The following is a 21,043-nucleotide window of genomic DNA, read 5'->3' as shown; positions in this document are numbered from 1 at the left end:
CCTGAGTGTGTAAAGCACTACACTAATCTCTTATCTACATTGTCATAAACTCCCAAATCTATAAATTAGAAACCATATGGACTTATAAGATTTTTTGGGGCATTTCCTTTGTAAAGAAAAATACCAAGGAGGTAGTCACATACTGCACGTGCACATGTTTAGATCTTTTTTAAAAAGATTAGTTTGCTTTTGGGTAGAACAGTCAGTTTGTTGTCTGATCCTTAGATTATGTATTTAATTAGATCACTTTGAAGGTGGACATGTTCTTGTCCCAAGATGAGTTCTAATATTATTTAAAAGACTGTATAGCTGATCACTCCAGAACTGGAACGCTCCCACTACAGGAACTAAATTATATTTACAAATTTATTAATACATTTAACCCAGTCACAAACACTCCAACTTGGTAAGAAATAGAGACACTACAGAAAGTGCATATACTCACACCATCCCTTCTAGAGCAACCTGAAGTGTTAGCCACCATCTTTCCCGTCATCTCTAGTAGGCATCATTCTGGTACCTCCCAAGGAAAATATCTCCTTCACCTACAGCCCCTAAATTGGGATGCCACTTTTAGAATATTATGCTGACATCACTATGTTTGATGTATATTCAATAGGAGTTTTCCCCCCTTTTTCTTTTTTGTATTTCCTCAACTTACTAACGTTGGAGTATTTTCCTCATATATGTTAGTATATCAGTGATCTCAGCTTATTGTCAGAGACTTCAATTACCATGGCCATTTTGTGGTTAGGGGTCTTATTTATTATTTGTCTTAACAAGTTATTTTCAAGTTGTGGTGTTTGGGTTAAGTATAAAAGGGTATGAACTTGGGAAAGTCCTATGCCAGACTCATTCAGCACACCCTGGGTGCATCTAGACTGGCAAAATTTTGGGCAAAAATCTTGCCGCCTGTCTACACTGGCCGCGAGTATTTGCGCAAGAACCCTGACTTTGTACTGTACAAAATCAGTGGTTCTTGCACAAATATTTTGATGCTCCCACTCAGGGATAAGCCCTCTTGCGCAAGTATTCTTGTGCAAGAGGGCCTGTGTAGACAGGCAAGTTAATTTCTTGCGTAAGAAAGCCCGATGGCTAAAATGGGACTGCCAGTCTGGGTCCAGCACAGATCAGGAAGGTAGGTTCAAAGATTGCTGTATGACAACTTTTATGTGTTCCACATTGACAGCTACAGGGCTTCTGTAAGTTCTGTTGGCTTGTGATACCACTTAAGGAATTCATATGGAAGCTGTGAAGTGTCCAGAAGTAGCAGCTCCCTAGCTGCAATCCCTATGCTACAATGGAAAGTAGAGGGATGTATCAATTGTTAAGCAATCCTGTGTCACTTGGGCATTCTCTCATTCCTGGGGAAGTGACCAGGATATTACTCATAGACTAGAAATATAGAAGAGAGAATGTTGGTGACAACTGAAATAAATTATATCAGGTTTTCTGGCTTACATCCCAGAAACAAAGTGGATTGAGGTACTGTAAAGAATGAACAAGATATAAAATCTAATCCTTATATTTTGCTGTGGATCTCCTGGATAGGATAAAGAGTTGGTGCGTGAAATGTTTGAGAGATAAAACATGCTTTGTAAGAGGGCAGTACAGTAGTCATGGGCAATTTCCCTTACCTAGATACTGACTAGTAAATTGATTATGGAAAAGCTTCAGCATAAAGCTAATAATGGGATTTGCTCCTACAGTGTAAGTTGAACAGCCAACAAAGTTACATTCTTGCCCAAATAACTGGAGATAAGTACAGTCAGATAAATTTGGTTGAGGATGCCTGGCATCTAGGATTTAACTACTGTAATTCTGTTAGATTTGAAATGTTGATGGGTATCCATAGAAAGGGCAGTAAGCACAGTTATTAGATTTTCAAAAAGCTGACTTTGAAGGAATGGGAAACTTAATTGAAAAAAAATTGTCTGAAATTCAATGATTCATAAGAAATCAGTTGTGGAAAAGTTGGAAACTATTCCAGGCACTGTTCATTCCTGTTAAAATGAAAGAAAATGAAGCTAAAAGAACCATAAAAGCAACATGATCAAACAAAGGTTTGTTTGATTTTTAGAGCTACGTAAAAATGGATGTATTTCAATAATTTGAAAAAACTGAGAAGGCTGTTGGGGAAGTTTTATAAAACAATCAAAATATAGAAGTCATTTAAGAGAATGCTTGTGTTTTTTAAACAGAAGAATATATAACATCAAATACTTGTAACAATGGCCAAATTATGTTCTCATTCAAACTGTTGTCGAATCAAAATATCTCCAGTGAAGTCAGAGGAGTCTGTACAGATTTCCATCAGATGTATGAGAACAGAACAAGCCATTCTACTATTTAGGATTATTACTGTTATAATTAGAGTTAAAAGATATGGACAACACACTTTCAGTGAAACTGATGGATTCAAAGTTTCTTAAACTTTTTAAGACCAAGAAATTTTCCCACCATCCTCCTACCAATAGGGGATGAGTTTGGCCCCCACCAAACCCTCTTTTCTCTGGTGCTGGTCTCTCCCCTGAAGGCGTCTGCCCTTCTGCTTCACCCCCAGAATCTCCTGGCACATGCAACTTCCCTTCCCCCTGCACCCTCCTGGTGCTTCCCTCACTGCCCCTGCCCTCTTGCCCTCTTTCTCCCTGATGCCCATCCCCTCACCAACCCCTGCCTCAGTTTTTCTTATGCCCCTCTGTGCCCTCACATGACTTGGTTCATCCCTGCCTTCCTCGTGCCCACTCCTCCTTTCAACCCTTCTCCCAGCACCTCCCTCTCCCCTTGCTTCCTCTTACCCCCAGTGCCCTTCCCCTCTCCGCTCCCAGCATCACCCTGTCCCCTCCACCCTCCCACCCCCACTGACACCTCTCTTCCCTCCTTCTGCTCTTTTCCTCATTGTCTCCACTTGGCCCCCTGGTATTTGTCTCTCCTCCACCCTGTCCCTTGGTGCCTTCCCCTTTATTCTCCTGCCCTGCCCCCTCCCCTCAGCACAAGCCCCTTCCTCTCTCACCTCCTTCTCCCTAGTTCTCACCGAGCCCCTTCACCACTTTTTGCCTTCCAGTTTGCGGGGCTGGAGTCTGGTCGGGCCCCACAAGTCCCTGAAGCCCTGGCCCCATCTGCTTCCAAGGCAGGGCCGCTTGCTGGGCCTGGAGCTGGGCTGCCCGTGGTGCTAATGTTAGTGCCACATTCCAGTCCCTGCACCAGCTCTGGCTCCCATTTGGAGGAGCGTGGTGAGTGGGGTGGGAGGAGAGAAGAAAGCCCCCACCCTCCCAGATCTGGCCAGTGGAGTGGGAGGGGAGCAGGGGGGAGAAAGGACCATGCACAGAGCACACTGTCAGAGCCTGAAAGTACCCTGCTCTGCAGCGCTCCAGCTGGACTCTTCGCAGTCTCTGCCAGGACTCTGGTGGCTGCTCCCAGGAGTAGCTCACTGGCTCCAAGCAGTGTCCCGCCCCCTCCAGTGGCAGTGGCAGCCGCCTGTGTATGGAGGAGGCAGCCTGAGAGGGCTGGTGGCTGTGCACAGTGGAAGCAGTCCCGCAGCAGGAGGGAAGGGGCCACAGGTGGTGGGGGCTTGCCGGATGGTGGCGTGTGCTGCATGGGAGCTCGGAGCTGTGGTCATTGCACGCCACAGGTAGCAGCCCTGGCTGCTGGCACAAAGCACCAAGGGAGCCGTTTAGGTGCTGGGTGGAGGCAGGGAGTTGCTGCTGCACTGCACTAGTGCTGGATGTCTTTAAATCCATGACTATCCTGAAAAAAAAGAACGTATGGTCACCATATCTTTGCGGCACACCTCACAGTTTAAGAAATGCTGGTGTAGACATACCCGGATTGAGGTTTCCAATGCTCTATTTATAGTTATAAGGGTTCATGCAAATACAAATGCATACTCAAAGAAACATCACACTGAGTTGTAAGAATAGAAAGCCATGTGACCTTGGCAGGGTTAACTCAGTTTGTCCTTCTGTGATAGGGAGGTAAAATAAGTTGAACAGAAAAAAATTAGGCAGTTATTTTGGGTTTCATGCAGTTTATGGGGGGAAGAGGGAAGGTGTCTTTGAGTTAAGAGCTCTAAAAGAAAAAAATTGTGCCTGCTATGCATGGTCATTGAAGGATTCAATAGTGCTTTTGATAAGACAAGGGGCTTGCCCAATGTACTTAAGCAAAGTTTGCTCTTCCTGTAAAACTTCTTGTATGTGAAAAATTTGTTGCCACCCTCCATCTCAGAAGTGGCTGTGTCAATGAGCCTTAATGCATATGGTCAGCAAGCACTTTGGGAACCTTTGGGATGGAAGGTGCTACATAAATGCAAGATTGTTATTATTGCTGTTGTTGTTACTGTTATTTATTATTATTACACAACTACATCATCTAAGAAAAAGAAAACAAATGAGAGGAAAGGAAAGAGAAACATGACTAAAAGTTTCCCTTTGGTCCTAAGAGAGCAAAATGTGTATTTCAAAAAAGAAGACCTTAGAACACGTGTCACACCAGGAGGTATTAGTATCTAATATCAATGTTGGGGAACATGGTTTGTCATTTTGCACTGATGTTCCCAGCAGCAGGAGGAGAAGGGTTACCTGATAAAAAGGATCTTTTTCTTTATTAGCATGGTTGATCCCTGCTGAGTTATCAGTAGGGTAGCAAATGCAGCAAAGGTAGAATTTATGCTTATTTAGATTAATCCAATCTTGTTCATCACCCAGATGCTGTCATGGGAAAGTATGCCTGAAAACACTGCTGATTTTGACTGCAATAAAAATGTAACAGATGCTCCAGAGACCATAGACATTTCTTCATCTGGAACAGCATCAATTTGACTGTATACGTTACTTCCACATACATGTATGGATGTTTCTTGTTCATACTGATACAAGAAGCATCGAATTATACTATATGCCTAGGAAAACATTGATACATAGTTCCCTGACTCAAAACCCGATCTTCCAACAGTGATTTTAAATAAAACTGTGAAATCTGCTAGAAATATTCCTATTGCTAAAAAGGAGGGAAATAGGAATAGAAGATCCAAGCTGTAAAAGGATGCAGTGAGCTGCTTCTGGCTTAATGTATTAAACAAATTTTTTCCCCACTGGGAAAAATTAAATTAAATCAAGGTTGTTGCCCTCTGCTTATTCTCAGAGAGCACACACAATGTCACACAAGAAAGGGACTGGGGGACTGGACTTGATGACTCTCAGTATTATAGCTCTCATGCAGAACAGTAAATATCAGTCTGATGATAAAATGCTGCTCATTAATTCTACTTTTCTTCATCCACCTCAAATCTTTATGAAGCTTCCTAAAAAATGGCTCCCTTTTACTTGAAACATTTTTTTCTGATTTTAATTGTAAAAGAATTGTTCAGATTACTTAAGGATTTAAGCCGGTGACCTTAATAAGCAATGACACTGTATGGGAAGGCAGTAGTCATGGTGTGGATGGTCACAACTGTTAGTCTTTCAATTACAAAAGTGTACATTTGCTGTTCCTTTTCAAACCTGATTGCAGCTGCAATGTATTTGACTGTGGGTGAAATACAGCTCTCTTCAAGCAAGGCCGAAATAAATAGGATTTGTGCAGAGGTTGATGGGCCAGCATCTATTCTCTAACCCTCCCAGTTATATTGCAGCACCTCCAGGGCAGTTTTTCTGACTGTCACTGTGACCCCAATATCAATGCTATTCCCACAGGACTCAGTCCTCCTTTATGGACTCACATTCTGCAATCAAGCTTGTACCGCAATCAGGATTGGAGCTATTTTCAGGCGTGTGATCTAATGGTTTTAGTGAAAATTTTTATTCATGTAAAACTGGCAGAGGGGCAATAATGGAATATTTTTCACCACAAATATGGAGAAGGAACTGTGTGGATCTTCAGGCCCTTTCTTTGTAGTGGAGCTACAACTAAAGGACCTCTGATCAGCTCTGACTCTGCTGCTGTCAGAAAAACTGGCAGTGACAATCCTGACGTCAGCTGGCACACAAATAGCACTGATATTTGTGCTGTTCAGCAAATTTAGTATTCAATTCCCTGATCCCCAACACGTTCCAGCAGTCAGTTCTGCATCTTTAATATGTTTTTCCACCACAGCCAGAGATCACAATTGGAAATATTAACAATTGAAGACACCTATTTTATATTGATTCTGTGTCAGTCAAGAAAATATAATGAGCAAACAGTGGCTGCAGTGGTCTACTGCTGTCTGCAATCTATACCATTAACAGTATGTTGGTATATCATAGAAGAATGGTGCCCAACCTTAGCATTTTAACCTTTGAGTGTCTAGGTTGCCAGCCAGCTAGTATATCTTTTGAACGAACATTTCATTCTGTGATAAATATCACTGTCTCAAGATCTGGATTGCTACCAAAATGCAGTCTGTCATTTTTGTAAATTAAATATTTGACATTCTCAGTTCTGTACAGAACATTTGGAACAACAGTGACAATGATTAAAGAACTGATTAATAAATAGTCCCAGATAAAGCAACTTTATATTATTCAATACTACTTAAAGCAAGGCAAACTACATTTAAGAAATAAACTTAAACTAAATAAGTCATGCGCCAATACCACCTCTAATATACTGTATGTTTTATAATTCCGGCATACTTCAGTATGATTTAGTGTGTCTCTGTGTTTGCTGGGTTTTTTTAATCAAACTTTGTGTGTGCAGATATATTGTTTTCTGTTTTCTGCCCCATTCCAATGATCTGTTTGTGATCTTTAGAACTGTTTCCTCTGCTTTCACTCTAAGCTCCTATGCTCTGGCCATTTCTGAGAAATGTTTCCATTAGTGCAAAACAAAGGATTTTATAAACAGGTGAACCCTGGAAATTTCCTGCCTTATTATTTGCATCCTCTTAAAGAGTATTCTGTAATAATAAAAGAACATCAAGTTGCAAGCTTTAAAAAATAATTCTGAATGAAAAGTGTTTTGGGACTATCTTGTCTGGCATTGTTAATATCCTTGTTACCTTGTCTTCACTTACTTATTACTCTCTCTCTCTGCTGGTTTCATCTTCCATTTCCCCTTTCTTTCCTCCTTTCTGTTTTTAGTTTCTGCCATTCTTACCAGGAAAGTGAGGGATGGAAGTGCTGGGGCCAGTTATAGCACAGGCAGGTGCTATGCAAATTTCATTGTACATTGTTGTGAATGTACCTCTGCTCAACCTACAAAACAGCCATTCCTTGAGTAAGGACATCTCTTTGTGACATATGCTCCCCTTCCTGCCTCAAACCATAAAGAAACAGCCAGCACAAATCATGTTAACTCCTTCATGTTCTTGCAGTGCTCTGTTGTCCTTCATGGAAGCTGGGGCTCAGGGCCTCTAGGAATGACAACAAGTTCTCCTCCCCACCTTAGTGGATTAAGACCTGGCCTAAGTTATTCAAGCCTTTGTTCACATCTTTGTCACTACCCTATAGTAATCAATGTATGTGGGCATGAAACCTGCAGCATTTACAGAATGCTGCAGTGCATCTCCTCAGCAACACAGACTAGATCAAGCCCTTCATACCCATTGTCCACTTTCTATACTGTCTTCCCTTAGAACTTCAGGTTTTAGGTATCATCTGTATCTAGCCAGTGAAGTAAAGTTAAAACCACTGAGAATGTTTAATCTTGTGAAAAGTAAAGTGTGGGTTGCAAACATGATAGGTCTTCAGACAGGATTATAATTCATTGTCTCCAAGTCTACTGATAGTAGGACAAGCAGTAATGGATTTCACCTGATTAAAATTAGATATAAGAAAACCTTTCTAGCTCTAAGAGTAGTTAAGCTCTGAAATAGGCTTCCAATAAAGATTGTGGAATCACCATCACTGAAGGTTTTAAAAAATAAGTTGGACAAACTGCAGTAAGGGGTGGTCTAGGATTATGTGGTCCTTCCTCAATACAGGGGGTTGGACTTAAATTATTTCTCTAGGTCCATTATTTCTTTGCGGTCTCTGATTCAGTGATGCCAGGGACATACACACTATGTCCATTAAGGAAGAAATTCTAATTTTGGAGTGGAATTCTGATTTCACTCTTGTCTTCTCACTACAAGGATCAGTATGCCACACTTAATTCTTATGAAACATTTTCAGATGATCAGTCATCTAGGATTGTAAGAACTGCAGTTAATTGCTTCATGTATTTTTTTCTGAAACTAAAGTCTAATGTGTTCTGATAAAGATGGGAGAGGACAGCTTATTTACTCACAAACTTGCAAGGATGGGGAAAGTTATATTGAGAGTCTCCAACTTTGTGTCTTACTTATAATCATTTTCACATCTTTAAGTACAAAGTGCTAAGAATTGTCATCTCTGTGGCTAACTAGGACATCATGGAGGACGGTTTTAGTATTCCATCTGAAGCAAGTAATGAGGGGTGAGAGAGTAATATCATTGAGTGCCAACGGAGATGGAATGTTGTGCTAGTTGCTTTCTTCCTTCGCCCTGCTTATGCTGTGAATAGTGCATGTACTGTAGAAACTGTAGAAATCTGCGCATTAACTGCTGTCCTTTGAAAACAGAAAAAAACAACAAATGGTCTGGTAGCACTTTATAGACTAACAAAACATGTAGATGGTATCATGAGCTTTCGTGGGAACAGCCCACTTCTTAAGATGACCAGAGTTATGAGTTTAGGATGTGCAGACCCAAAATAAATGAGAGGGGAGGAGGGAGAGAAAACAGAAGGGAGGTGGGAGACAGGGAGCTAGAGGGAATCAGTAAGGTTTGCCTGTGGAGCAACCATGCTGAATCCAGATTCAGACAAGTCAGCATAGGTCAAATAAAGCAGAATAACGAACACATGTATCCTACTGATTAACTCAGAGAGTGGGAACTCTCGACCTTCTAAAACAACTCATCCATAGTGGAAATGTAATATAGGTCATAGAATGGCTACACTAGATTGCTCTGTACATACAATTGTCATGTTGGTCCACAGTCACTGTTGTTAAATACAAATTTTGCTATTTTGAATTTGCCCAATGATATTGTTTAAACGAGAGGTATATAAACTCTTGGTTGCAGCTTGTAAGGGCAAACTGCTAGCTGGCCGTGAGACACTTCATTTACCTGCACCTCCACAGTTCTGTTCGCCATGGATTGCAATGGGAGCTACAGGAAGCAGTGCAGAAGCACTGGTAAACAAAGCATCTCATGGCCACCTAGCAGTTTGCCCTAACAAGCCATGGCCCAGAGTTGAAAAACAGCTTAAAAACAGCTTCGTTAATTAATGTTTGCTATTCTCTGATGTGAAGCACTAGGAATTCAGAATATGATTAATGATGCTTTGAGAGATTATTTTAGTACATAAATTAATTCTGGCTTCTAATGTTACTTCAGTGCACTTCAGGAAACAAGAAAGATGGTTAGTCAATTAGTGAAACCCTTCCTTTGCTGCTAAGAGGCATAGATGTCATGAGGGCTTTCACTATATACAGGTGTCATGAGGGCTTCCAGTATACACTGTTACTATTTAGGATATCAGTTGCCAAGCTCTATACTAAGATATGATGTGTGGGATTTTCAAAAGGAGATTCTTTTACTGTTTTATTTCTATTTTATAACCCTTTAATTATGCATTTAATTTGGAGTGAGGGGAAGTCCAAGCAACATTGGGGAGGAAGCTGTTCATGTAAAATATAAATGTATGAAGGGAGAAGAAAACTGAAGGGGAGGAAGCAAGATGGGGAAGAGGAGAGAGAAGATGTGCGTAAGCACTACATGCAGCCATCAAAGGAAGGGAACCAGTGGCAGTGCAGCAAGTGAATAAAGAAGAGATCCGTTCTAGGGTCAGAGTCTGAGCAATGTCTGAAGGCTAGGAACACTGTTCATAGGTGCTGCTTCTGTTTCTCATGTGGAATGGAGGAGCACAATCTGCTAGTCCAATGGGAAAGAAGCAGTCAAAGGATAGAATCCCCTGACATAATCCTGCATCCGCAGCTGTAGCTAGAATGCATGGTTTTTGAAGCAACTCATTGTCTAAGTATTTCCCTAGTTTATGCACAATTGGCATTCTGCTTAAACTGTGGAGGGGCATAAATCAATAAGCCTCTAATGCATTAAAAAGACCCTCTACCTTCAGTGGGTGAGTGCATTGAAGGGAGCTTATATCCGAGGAGTAAGTTAGGCTTCTGTTATCTGCCCTGCTATACACTTGTATCCCATCAGCCAATAGAAGCCACATGGATCTTATTGTACACCATTTAACATACACTGTAGGGTGTGTGTGTGTGTGTGTGTGTGTGTGTGTGTGTGTGTGTGTGTGTGTGTGTGTGTGTGTGAGAGAGAGAGAGAGAGAGAGAGAGAGAGAGATTCTCGATCAGAATCTTTACAGACCAATTCATATTAATGAACAAAAAATGTACTCTCAATGTATGATGTGTAGAGGAGAAAAAAGTACTAGAACACTTCATCTTCCATAGTTTCATGACTTTCAAATGATAATAATAGAGAAGGGAGCAAATTACATAATGAGTTCTGACCTGGGCAGTTACACAAACACAATCCTTATTAGTGATAGAAATGTAGCCGTGTTAGTCTGGGGTAGCTGAAGCAAAATGCAGGACAATGTAGCACTTTAAAGACTAACAAGATGGTTTATTAGATGATGAGCTTTCATGGGCCAGACCCACTTGCTCAGATCAAATAGTGGAAGAAAATAGTCACAGCCACATATACCAAAGGATACAATTTAAAAAAATGAACACATATGAAAAGGACAAATCACATTTCAGAACAGGAGAGGGATGCGGGGGGGGGGGGAGGAAGGAAGGTAACTGTCTGTGAACTGATGATATTAGAGGTGGACAGAGTGGGATGTTTGTGAGCTAATGGTATTAGAGGTGATAATTGGGGAAGCTATCTTGGTAATGGGTAAGATAGTTTGAGTGTTTGTTCATTCCTTCTCGGAGAGTGTCGAATTTTAACATAAATGACAGTTCAGAGGGTTCCCTTTCAAGTGCAGATGAAAAAAGGTCTTTGTAGCAGAATGCAGGTGGTTAAGTCATTGAGAGAGTGCCCTTTCTCGTTAAAATGGCAAGAAACTGTTTTTTCTTTGTGATCTTGTCTGATATCTGTTTTGTGGGCATTAATCCTTTGGCGAAGTGTCTGAGATGTTTGTCCAATGTACATAGCAGACGGACACTTTCGGCACCTGATAGCATAAATTATATTTCTGGATGCGCAGGAATATGTGTTCTTGATCTTATAACTTACTTGGTTAGGTCCAATAATGGTATCAGCAGAATGAATATGTGGACAAAGCTGGCAACGGGGTTTGTTGCAAGGGAAGGTACCAAGGTTGATATTAGTGTGGTATGTCCTGTGGTTGTTGGAAAGAATCATCTTGAGGTTAGGTGGTTGTCTATAGGAGACTATGGGTCTGTCTCCCAGAGCCTCTTGGAGTATGGTATCCTGTTCCAGTATAGGCTGTAGTTTATTGATAATGTGTTGGACAGGTTTAAGTTGGGGGTTGTAGGTGATGACAAGTGGTGTTCTATTGTTGGTTTTCTTGGGTCTGTCTTGAAGTAGATGGTTTCTAGGTATTCGTCTGACTCTTTCAATTTGCTTTTTTATTTCTCCGGGTGGGTAGTTGAGGTTTATAAATGCTTGGTAGAGATCCTGAAGCTTCTGGTCTCTGTCAGTGGGATTAGAGCAGATACGGTTGTATCGAAGGGCTTGGCTATAGACGATGGATCGTGTGGTGTGTTCTGGATGGGAGCTGGAAGCATGAAGGTAACTGTATGAGTCGGTGGGTTTTCTGTAGAGAGTGGTGTCTAATTTTCCATTGTTGATTTGAACTGTGGTGTCCAGGAAGTAGATCTCTCGTGTAGAATGGTCCAGGCTGAGGTTGATGGTGGGGTGTAGGTTGTTGAAATCTCTGTGGAATATCTCCAGTGTTTCTTGGCCATGCGTCCAGATCATAATGATGTCATCGATGTACCGTAGGTAGAGAAGGGGTGAAAGGGGATGGGAGTTGAGGAAACGTTGTTCAAGGTCAGCCATAAAGATGTTAGCATACTGTGGGGCCATGCGTGTACCCATGGCTGTGCCGCTGATCTGGAGGTATAAGTTGTTCTCAAACTGGAAATAATTGTGGGTGAGAATCCTTATTAGGCAGACTTCTTTCATAACTCTTATTTTGTCAAGGTACCTATCTGATGTGAAGAAAAATAATACTGCTTTGGCAGTCTGATTATGTTCTGCAGTCACATAATTCTGTGTTACATTGCACACGGTATAAAGTTTCTTGTTAACTGGTCTTTTTACATGATACACTACACTAATTTACAATATCATAAATTAATTGAAGGGCTGAATGGTCTTGTTACCAAACTCTGACCATCAATGAAGAGTGAGAGAATGTTTACTATTTAAAACAAAGTCACTTGGGCAACTAATGAAAAAGTAACTCATTCATAGCATTGAAAGTACTTCAAAGTTTTTTCTACCCACATGCAGTTCTGTAGCTACTCTAGATCTTCTAATTAGTACCATAGCAATTAACTCCATCAGACCTCATTATAAGTTGGAGAATTCCTTTTTAAAGTCCACATTGATTACAGAGGGAGAAAACAGAAGGTGAAAGATTTGGGTAGAATGAATATTTTGTTCATGCTGTATGTTGAGGTGATTCTATCAGGCTGTTCTTATTCCTGAAGTCTGCCCAGAAGTATCAGAAATTCTAATTGTTTAACTATGTGGTATGAACATGTAGCAGTTCAATGTATCTGCTGGTAATCTTAAAATAAACTGCAATAAAATGCCATCTGGCTCATCTAGTATATTCATGCATATAAAAAAATGTACATTTCATTTCCTAGCGCTGAATGAGTGATCAGGGGCTCATACAGCTGCACATCCTCTAATGCAGCGGTTCTGAAACTTTTTGGGCTCTGGAGCCCTTTACATGCGTAAAAATTTATGCAGAGCCCCAGCGGTCCACTGATCGTATGTGTTGTACCTATAGATGTTTCCAGTTTGTCAACTTCGTGGAGCCCCTGGAGATGTCTCACAGAACCCCTGGGGCTCCGCGGAGCACAGTTTGAGAAACACTGCTCTAATGTGATATATGCCATCAAGTATCAGCAATGCCCCTCTGCCATGTGTATTGGCCAAACTGGACAGTCTCTACAACAAAGGATTAATGGATACAAATCAGACATTAGAAACCTGTAGAGGAACATTTTAACCTGTCCGGGCACTCATTAATGGATTTAGAAGTAGCCATTGTTCTACAAAGGAATTTCACAAGCCAATTACATAGAGAGGTGCCGAATTGACATTCAACTGCAAATTTGACATTGTTTCCCTGATCTTCAACAGAGACACTAACTGAATGTCTCATTATAAAGCCAGCCTTCCCTGAATTTAACACTTCATTTACATCAAAAGCTAAGTATGGGACACTTCCAGACCACTTAATTAGTCTTAGTAGCGCTGGTATTATAATTGACAGGTACTTTTTTCCCCCTTCTTTTTCTGTTAAAAAATCCTGTTTTTTTCCATTCTAGCTCAGTAATTTTCAGAAGGAAAAGTTTATAAAGTTTATAACTAGAACATCTTACATTTTTAATTAAAATATCTCTTAAGTTCCCCATTGATTTGTTTATTCATCTTCTGAGCTTTTTCCAGAAGCCCCAGCAGTCTCAAGAGGAACCAGCCCTTCACCTGGAATGTCAAAAGAGAATTAATGTTCCATTTAGAAAGAAACAAACCACAGAGGGTACGTCTACACTACAACGTTAATTCGAACTAACTTAGTTAATTAGTGAATTAGTTAATTCGAACTAAGCTAATTCAAACTAACGGATCTAGACTAAAAAACTAGTTCGAATTAGCGTTTTGCTAATTCGAACTAGCATGTCCACACAGAGTGGACCCTGAACCGGGCTTAAGGATGGCCAGAAGCAGTGCCGGCAGGGCATCAGAGGAGGACTTAGAGCGTGGAGATGCTGCCTCAGGCTAGCACAGGGCTGCGCTTAAAGGGACCCAACCCCCACCCCGGACAGACAGTTCTCAGGGGTGCCCCGCTTGCAAAGCAGTCCTGGCTTGGAGTGCCCGGACTACCCACACTGGGCACATCACACCACTCGGCCATCAGCCCGGATGCACGTGCTGCAGGCTGCCATCTGGGGAGAGGGGGCAATTGGGGGGCTGCAGGAGAGCTTACACCCCTAGAAACCCGCAGAGCCAGCCCAGTCCTCCCCGTCGGGGGCTCGTGCCCCAGTCCTCCCTCACCTCCTTCCACTTACCCTTCCCTAGCCCCTCTTCTTGATGTACAAAATAAAGGACACGTGTGTTCAAAAATAGAAACTCTCTTTATTTAACAAAACTCGGGGAAACTGGGAAAAGGAGGTGGGAGAGGGGAAGAGAGAGGCTGGGATTAGGGAGGGGGAAAACTGGGAGGAGGGAGCTGAAAGGGGGAAGCAAGGGAAAGGAGGGGGTGGGGAAACTGAAGAATCAGGGGTGGGGGTCTCGCCGGGCCAACCGCCTCCCAGCACGGCGAGGGAGGGGGCCTCGGCGTCCCCGGGGGGATGGGGTGGAGGGTGCGGAGGTTGAGGTGGGGGGTGTGGACATTGAGGAAGAGGTTGTGGGGGTTGAGGAGGGAGAGGTGGGAGGGGGAGCAGGAGTGGGAGGAGGGACAGCAGTTGGGGGGGCAGCAGGTGCAGGACCAGCACGGGGCACCATGCTCTGCAGCAGGAACTGCAGGTTGGTGCTCAGCCCTCGGAGCTCAGCCAGCAGCTCGTGGCGGACCTGCAGGTCTTCCCTCATCCACGCCTGTAGTGTGCGGTGCACGGCTCGCAGGGCCCCCAGGTGCTGGTCCCTGTACTCCTGCTCCGAGCAGGCCGCGGGTGTGGGAGCATGTCCCGGGCGGGGTGGTGCGCCCTGCACGAGCAGCTGGTGCAGCTGTAGAGAAAGAAGAGAAGTGGTCAGTTCTCCCTGGGGACGCAGAGGATGATGCCCAGCCCCCTCCCCAACTCCGCAACATGAGGGTGACCATGTCCTGCACCGTCACAGCTGCTGTGCTTGTACAGAGGCCATGGTCAGGATGTCTGGCTCTCCCCGGGACTGGGAGCTGCCCCAAGACCGCACCCATGTCCCTGTGCCATGTATAGTGTGGCCGGGGCGGTGGGGGGGAAGGGGAGATGTCCCCTGCCTCCGTGTAGAGGGGACATGTGAAGGGAAATCATCCTGCTGGGTCCTGCCCCGGGGTCGGGAGCATGTCACGTCTCTTTGCACAAGCATGTGCCTATTGGGCAATGGCCCCTGGGTGAGACGCAGCTGGAGCCACCTGCCCAAGGGTGGCATGGCACGTGCTCGCACGTGCACAGGTGTCTGCGTGATCCGTGGAAGGCATGGCCCACGTGCACGGTCTCTGGTCTCCCTCCCACCTCCCCCCCCCCGAACTCCTTAATTCAAACTACTTACCCGGTACGGTCTCCCTGGACGACCCTGCTGGAACTGCTGGCGGTGGCCCTTCTGGTGCACCCAGGTCAGGGCCCTCTGGTCCCGGCTCGATGTCCCCTGGGCTGGCACGGACCGCCCTACCCCCCAATAGTTGGTGGAGGGCAGCGAAGTAGGGGCAGTTGGCAGCCCCTGCAGCGGCGCCGCCCCTTGTGGCCCTGGCGTACCCCTGCCGCAGCTGTTTCACCTTAATGCGCACCTGCTCCTGGGTGCTCCTGTGTCCCCTGCTGGCCATGGCGGCTCCTATGCGGCCATAGACGGCCACATTCCTCCTCCTAGTGCGGAGATCATGGACGTTGGGGGCCTGCCCCCAAACCTCAATGAGGTCCATGACCTCCGCACTAGACCAGGAGGCCGCGCGCCGTCTACGGCCCCTGGCTGGCCCCTAGGTGCTTGGGGACTGGGCAGGGGACGTCTCGCTGCCACTGGCTGCCTGGCTCATCATGCAGCCACTGGCTCAGGGGCAGAGACTGCTGGCAGGGCTGGCTGACTCTAGTGCCGTCTGGCCAGAGTCTACCCCTTTAAGGACCCGGGGCTGGGGGAGAGGAGAAGAGTTTTCCTGGTTATGCCCAGAGAGGCCACCAGGGGGAACCTGGGAAGGGCTAGCCTCCCACTAGTTCGAACTAAAGGGCTACACAGCCCTTAGTTTGAACTAGCTAGTTCGAACTAGGCTTAATCCTCGTAAAATGAGGTTTACCTAGTTCGAACTAAGCGCTCCGTTAGTTCGAATTAAGTTCGAACTAACGGAGCGCTAGTGTAGCGCCTAGGAAAGTTAGTTCGAACTAGTGTAGACATACCCAGAGTGAGTCTCCCAAATTTCACTCAATAACTATCTATTATGTTTTTAGTGAAAGTTCAAATGATTTCAGAAACTTATAACACCAATACTGCTTAAAGTGTGCTGAGAAATTATTTTTGTTGATATTATATTTCAGCATATAGTTTAGTGCTTAGCTTTAAGTGCACTATTCATAGGCTTACAGTTAAGCACGTGCTCAAGTATTGTATTAGAACAGAACCTAAATAAGTCCCATATGCTGAATAAGCTTCTGTATGACTGAGAGAAGTTTACCATTTCCCTCGTAGTTATTTTAAATCCAATGCTAGACCATGAAATGGAAAATAAAACTGCCTCATGTTAGTCGGATACAGCCTGATCCTGCTATGTTGCTATATACTTGCAGTATTTGTCAAGTTAAACTGGAATTCGAGATGCTTAGTGTTGCCCAGTATTGGGACTATAGCATGCACTGGTTATCTCATTTCTCAATTTCTGTTCAGAAATACGGCAAGGTAGGAGGCTGGGTAAGCAGGATAGTGGTGGATTTCTGTCTATTTTCATGCAGTCATAACAGAATAACCCACCTTGAAGCTAATGTATCATACTCTTAATTCCCTCAGGAATTCTGACTCAGTCCCAGGTTCTGATGGCTGCAATATTTTCCTTACACAGGAACTCCAGATGGTTAGTCACATTTTGAGGTACAGGTACATTCATGAGCTATCTTGGTAGCTGACCAGCCTGCTCCACTCAGAGATGTGCTGTATATGACTGTATATCACCATATGTTTCAACACTTTTGTTTGCATATGCTGCAGGTTTCTTCTAGTTACTTACAAACTCATTCTTTGATTAATTGCTCCATTATCTTTTTACTCATGGCAGTTAAGCTGACTGGTTTATAATTCCCTGTTTTGTCCACATTCCGGTTTTTAAAGATAGGTACTATATTTGCCTTTTCCAGTCCTCTGGTATCTCTCCCATCTTCCAGACAGTCTCAAAGATAATCACTAATGGCCCAGAGGTCTCCTCGGCCATTTCCTTCTTTTTTTTTCCCTAGACTTGTCATAAGATCTTATCCACCAATTCTCTGATACCTGATGTCTTGAAGTCCATTGTCTTTATTCTGTTTGTTCCCCTCCTATCATTTCTAAAATCAAAACCTCTGTCATCTCTTGGTCATTTTCAAATCATCTGACGTCCACTTTCAGATTTTCAAGTAGTTTCCTCCCTGTTTGACAACATCAAATCTAGAATAGCATCTTCCTTATTCACCTTCTTTGTCTGTAACAAAGTTTTCTCCAAAGTATTCTAAGAACCAGTTGAGTAATCTCTGTCCTGTTGTGTTATTTTGCCTACAGATTATCTGGGAAGTGAAGTTCCCCATCAGCATCAAATCCTGTGGTTTGGATAACTTTATTAGTTTTGTTCAAAGTTTCATGTAGGTCTTCTTCCAAGTTTATGGTTTATGTTTAATTGCCTGTTCTTAGTCCACAGATTTTGAACAGATTTGACTCCAACTTCTATCCCAACCTCAGAGCAAGTATATACATCTTTGATCAGGGTTATCCTTAGGATTTATGTGGCCCTATGCAGTACTATTAAATTGGTGCCCCTATGCCTGATGGCAGCTGGGCAGAAGGGGGGAAGCAGATGATTTTGTTAGAGATGTGATTTTATAATCTTCAAATAAATGAAATATTTTAAAGCAAATTTTAGACTAAAATGCTGTAGACTAACTCAGTAAATTCAGAAGCTGTCAGTACATATCTGTTAAATGGCTTCATTACCACTTGAATGGCTATTTCACAGGTTCAATGATCAGCTGATAGGTCTAGCAGGCTTTTTCACTTTTAAGTTAAATTGCTTTTTTCTGCAGCAATCACAGAACAGGTATAGGAAAACAAGTGGCTGGGTGGACATGAAACCAGGGGTGCCACAAATTTTCCAGGGCCCTACACAGCTCTGAATTCTGTGTATTGGTGAGGATGATCCTGTCTTTGATATACAAGGTAATACCTCCTCCTTTTTTCCCCCATGCCTGTCTTTCCATGCTGTACCTTTCTATACCAGTCATGTGAATTTCTCACCAAATTTCTTTGCTGCCTATTGTGTTATATTTGTGATTATTCATGAGTATTTCTGGTTCTGCCTGTTTATTCCCCAGACTATTTGTATGAGAATATAACACCAAAGATGTTTGTTAGATTTCCAGTTTTTCTTACTTCTTGTCTCTCTGTAATAAGGCATAGTATCTCCCTCCCCCACAGTCCTGTCTCTGCTCTACTCCAAAAACCACTCAGCTTCTGGCTCAGCAATCACCCGTGCAGTTTATTTACATACTGCCATCCTACCACCTTCTCTCTGGGTACAGCTTCAGGGTTTCAGCCTTGAGGACTCCTTGGCCTCTGCACCCATGAAGCTAGAACTTACCTCACTCCTTTCCTTCCCTGAATTCCTCTATCTGGGCTTGTATCTAGCCCTAAACTAATTAGGCTGGTAATGTTTCTTCTTTGCCAATCAGCCATAGGTCCCCACAATTTGCCTCCTCTAATTGGAGCTGGAGTGATAGAGGGCTGGCTCAGCTATTCCTGCTGAGCAGCCTGTCACACTCTCCTTTGTCCCTGCAGAAACAGCTCTCAGGGTATGTCTAGACTACATGTCTCTGCCGACGAAGGCATGTAAATTAGACATACCGAAATAGTCAATGAAGCGGGGATTTAAATATCCCGTTTCATTAGAATAAAAATGGCCACCGCATTGTGCCGGCTCAGCTGTTTGTTGGCATAAAGTGACAGTCAAGATGGGGATCAGTCGGCGAGGAAAGCCTTTGACGACCAATCTCTTATGCTTCGTGCAACAAGGTTTACAGAATCGGTCAGCAAAGGCTTTCCTTGCTGACCAATCCCTGTCTTGACTGCCACTTTGTGCTGACAAACAGCTGAGCCGGCACAACGCGGCAGCCAATTTTATTCTAATGAAGCAGGGGATATTTAAATCCCTGATTCATTGACTATGTCGGTATGTCTAATTTACATGCCTCTGTCAGCAGAGGCATGTAGTCTAGACCTAACCTCAGATTCTAACGGTTCACCCAGGTCATATTTTTTACTTACCTCTGGCCTTTTTGTGTCTTGCATCCATCCAATATAGATTTAAATTCATTTCACTAGGTTACCCTGTCTGTATCTGATGATACTCTTCCCTTCCTTAATAGATGGACTCCATTTCTGCTCCACAGTTCATATTGTCCCCTTTCACTGTGGATGCCTCCACTTCTCTAAAAGTCCCAGTTAAGAGGGAGCAAATAGGGAAAGAAGGGAATGAAGAACTGCTGGGATCAGGAGGCATGCAGCAGTCAGGAGGAGGGGAAGTTCTGTATTTTATAGGGTCTCACTGTTTGTACTTTTTCACAAACAAGTGGGTATTTGAGGGAGGGGTTAATTGCTTGGTTTGGGGTTGGGAGGTTAGTTAAATTTCTGCTGTTACTGGTATTGGAGTGATAATGGCCGCTGAATTACTTTTGCCCTTTTAAATCATAAATATGTATTAGATGTTTTTTATCAAGAAAGTTTACTGATATCACTGCATCATATCATACAATATTTATTTAAAATAATAAAGGAAAGCACATAATCAGGGACAATTAGGAATTAGTATGCAAGCACTATTCCTCAATTCAGTTGTCTACATCAGTCCATACTTCAGTCATATCCTTACATCAATACACACTGTGAATTGCTCCCTTTATTAATAAGCAGTCATGTAATTCATATGAACATTGCATAACAATTGACCCTCCTCAAAGCATTGAAACTCCCACATCGTATTTCTACACAAACATTCATAAACATACTATTACACCTCTCACTTTGTCCATAATGTGGGAATACAAAGCATCCCTTACTTCAGTCACCCAAGTGCATCCAGCTCTGCTTGTGATAGGTGCATTGTCTGACTTATCTTATCAATTCAGTTGCCCCTCACTGCTGTAGATTTGATCAGGAACTGATGCCTCACCTCTGACTTCACAAAGATTGTGAAGAGCACAGAAAGCTACACTAATGAAGGTAACACTGATAACTCTGGAAACCAAGCAGGTCTACAGACATTTCCAACAGGCTTTTAATCTGCCAAAAATACATTCAGTGAACATTTTGTACGTGCTCAGAGTGCAATTAAACTGTCTTTTGCCAGGCCTCTGAAATCAGTGTATAATTTCATGAGTCAAGACAAAGGGGACAATCTATGGGCACCCAAGTCTCATTATTTCAAAGCCAGCATTATCTGAGCATTACTTGAGAGATATCTTTTATGCCTGATACATAGGTAAACCATATGCCTGATTGCCTTAGATATTTTTGCCACCACTTTACCCACAATCAATTTTCCTACATCAAATTGATCAGCAGTGGGCTATAGCAGTCCAAAGTAGCCAGCTTGCAGACAGTTATAGCATCTTGCTTCTGTGGAAAGTAAAATGGAAGGTTTGAGAATGTGGCCAGCCCCAGAGAGGTGCAGAAACAGGCAGCCTTGTATTGAATATTTTTAACTTTTATTAAAATGCTTTTAACTATAACTTTTTATTTATCAACTTTTTACATGCGTGGGCGCCAGATAACTATTAACAGTAACAACAAACAAACTGCAATACAATAGAGGAAAATGCCCTGGGGTTTCTCTAAGTCTAATTATCAATAACAGACCAGGGATTTTTATCAGTTATATTTACATTAATTTTACTCATAAGGTTTAACATCTATTTAACTCTTAACTGTACTATTTAACAATTTCTAAC

This window comes from Pelodiscus sinensis, chromosome 3 (genome assembly GCF_052426305.1).
Source record: "Pelodiscus sinensis isolate ZL-2025 chromosome 3, ASM5242630v1, whole genome shotgun sequence".
Lineage (NCBI taxonomy): Eukaryota > Metazoa > Chordata > Testudines > Trionychidae > Pelodiscus > Pelodiscus sinensis.
Note: the sequence above shows the minus strand (reverse complement) of the source record.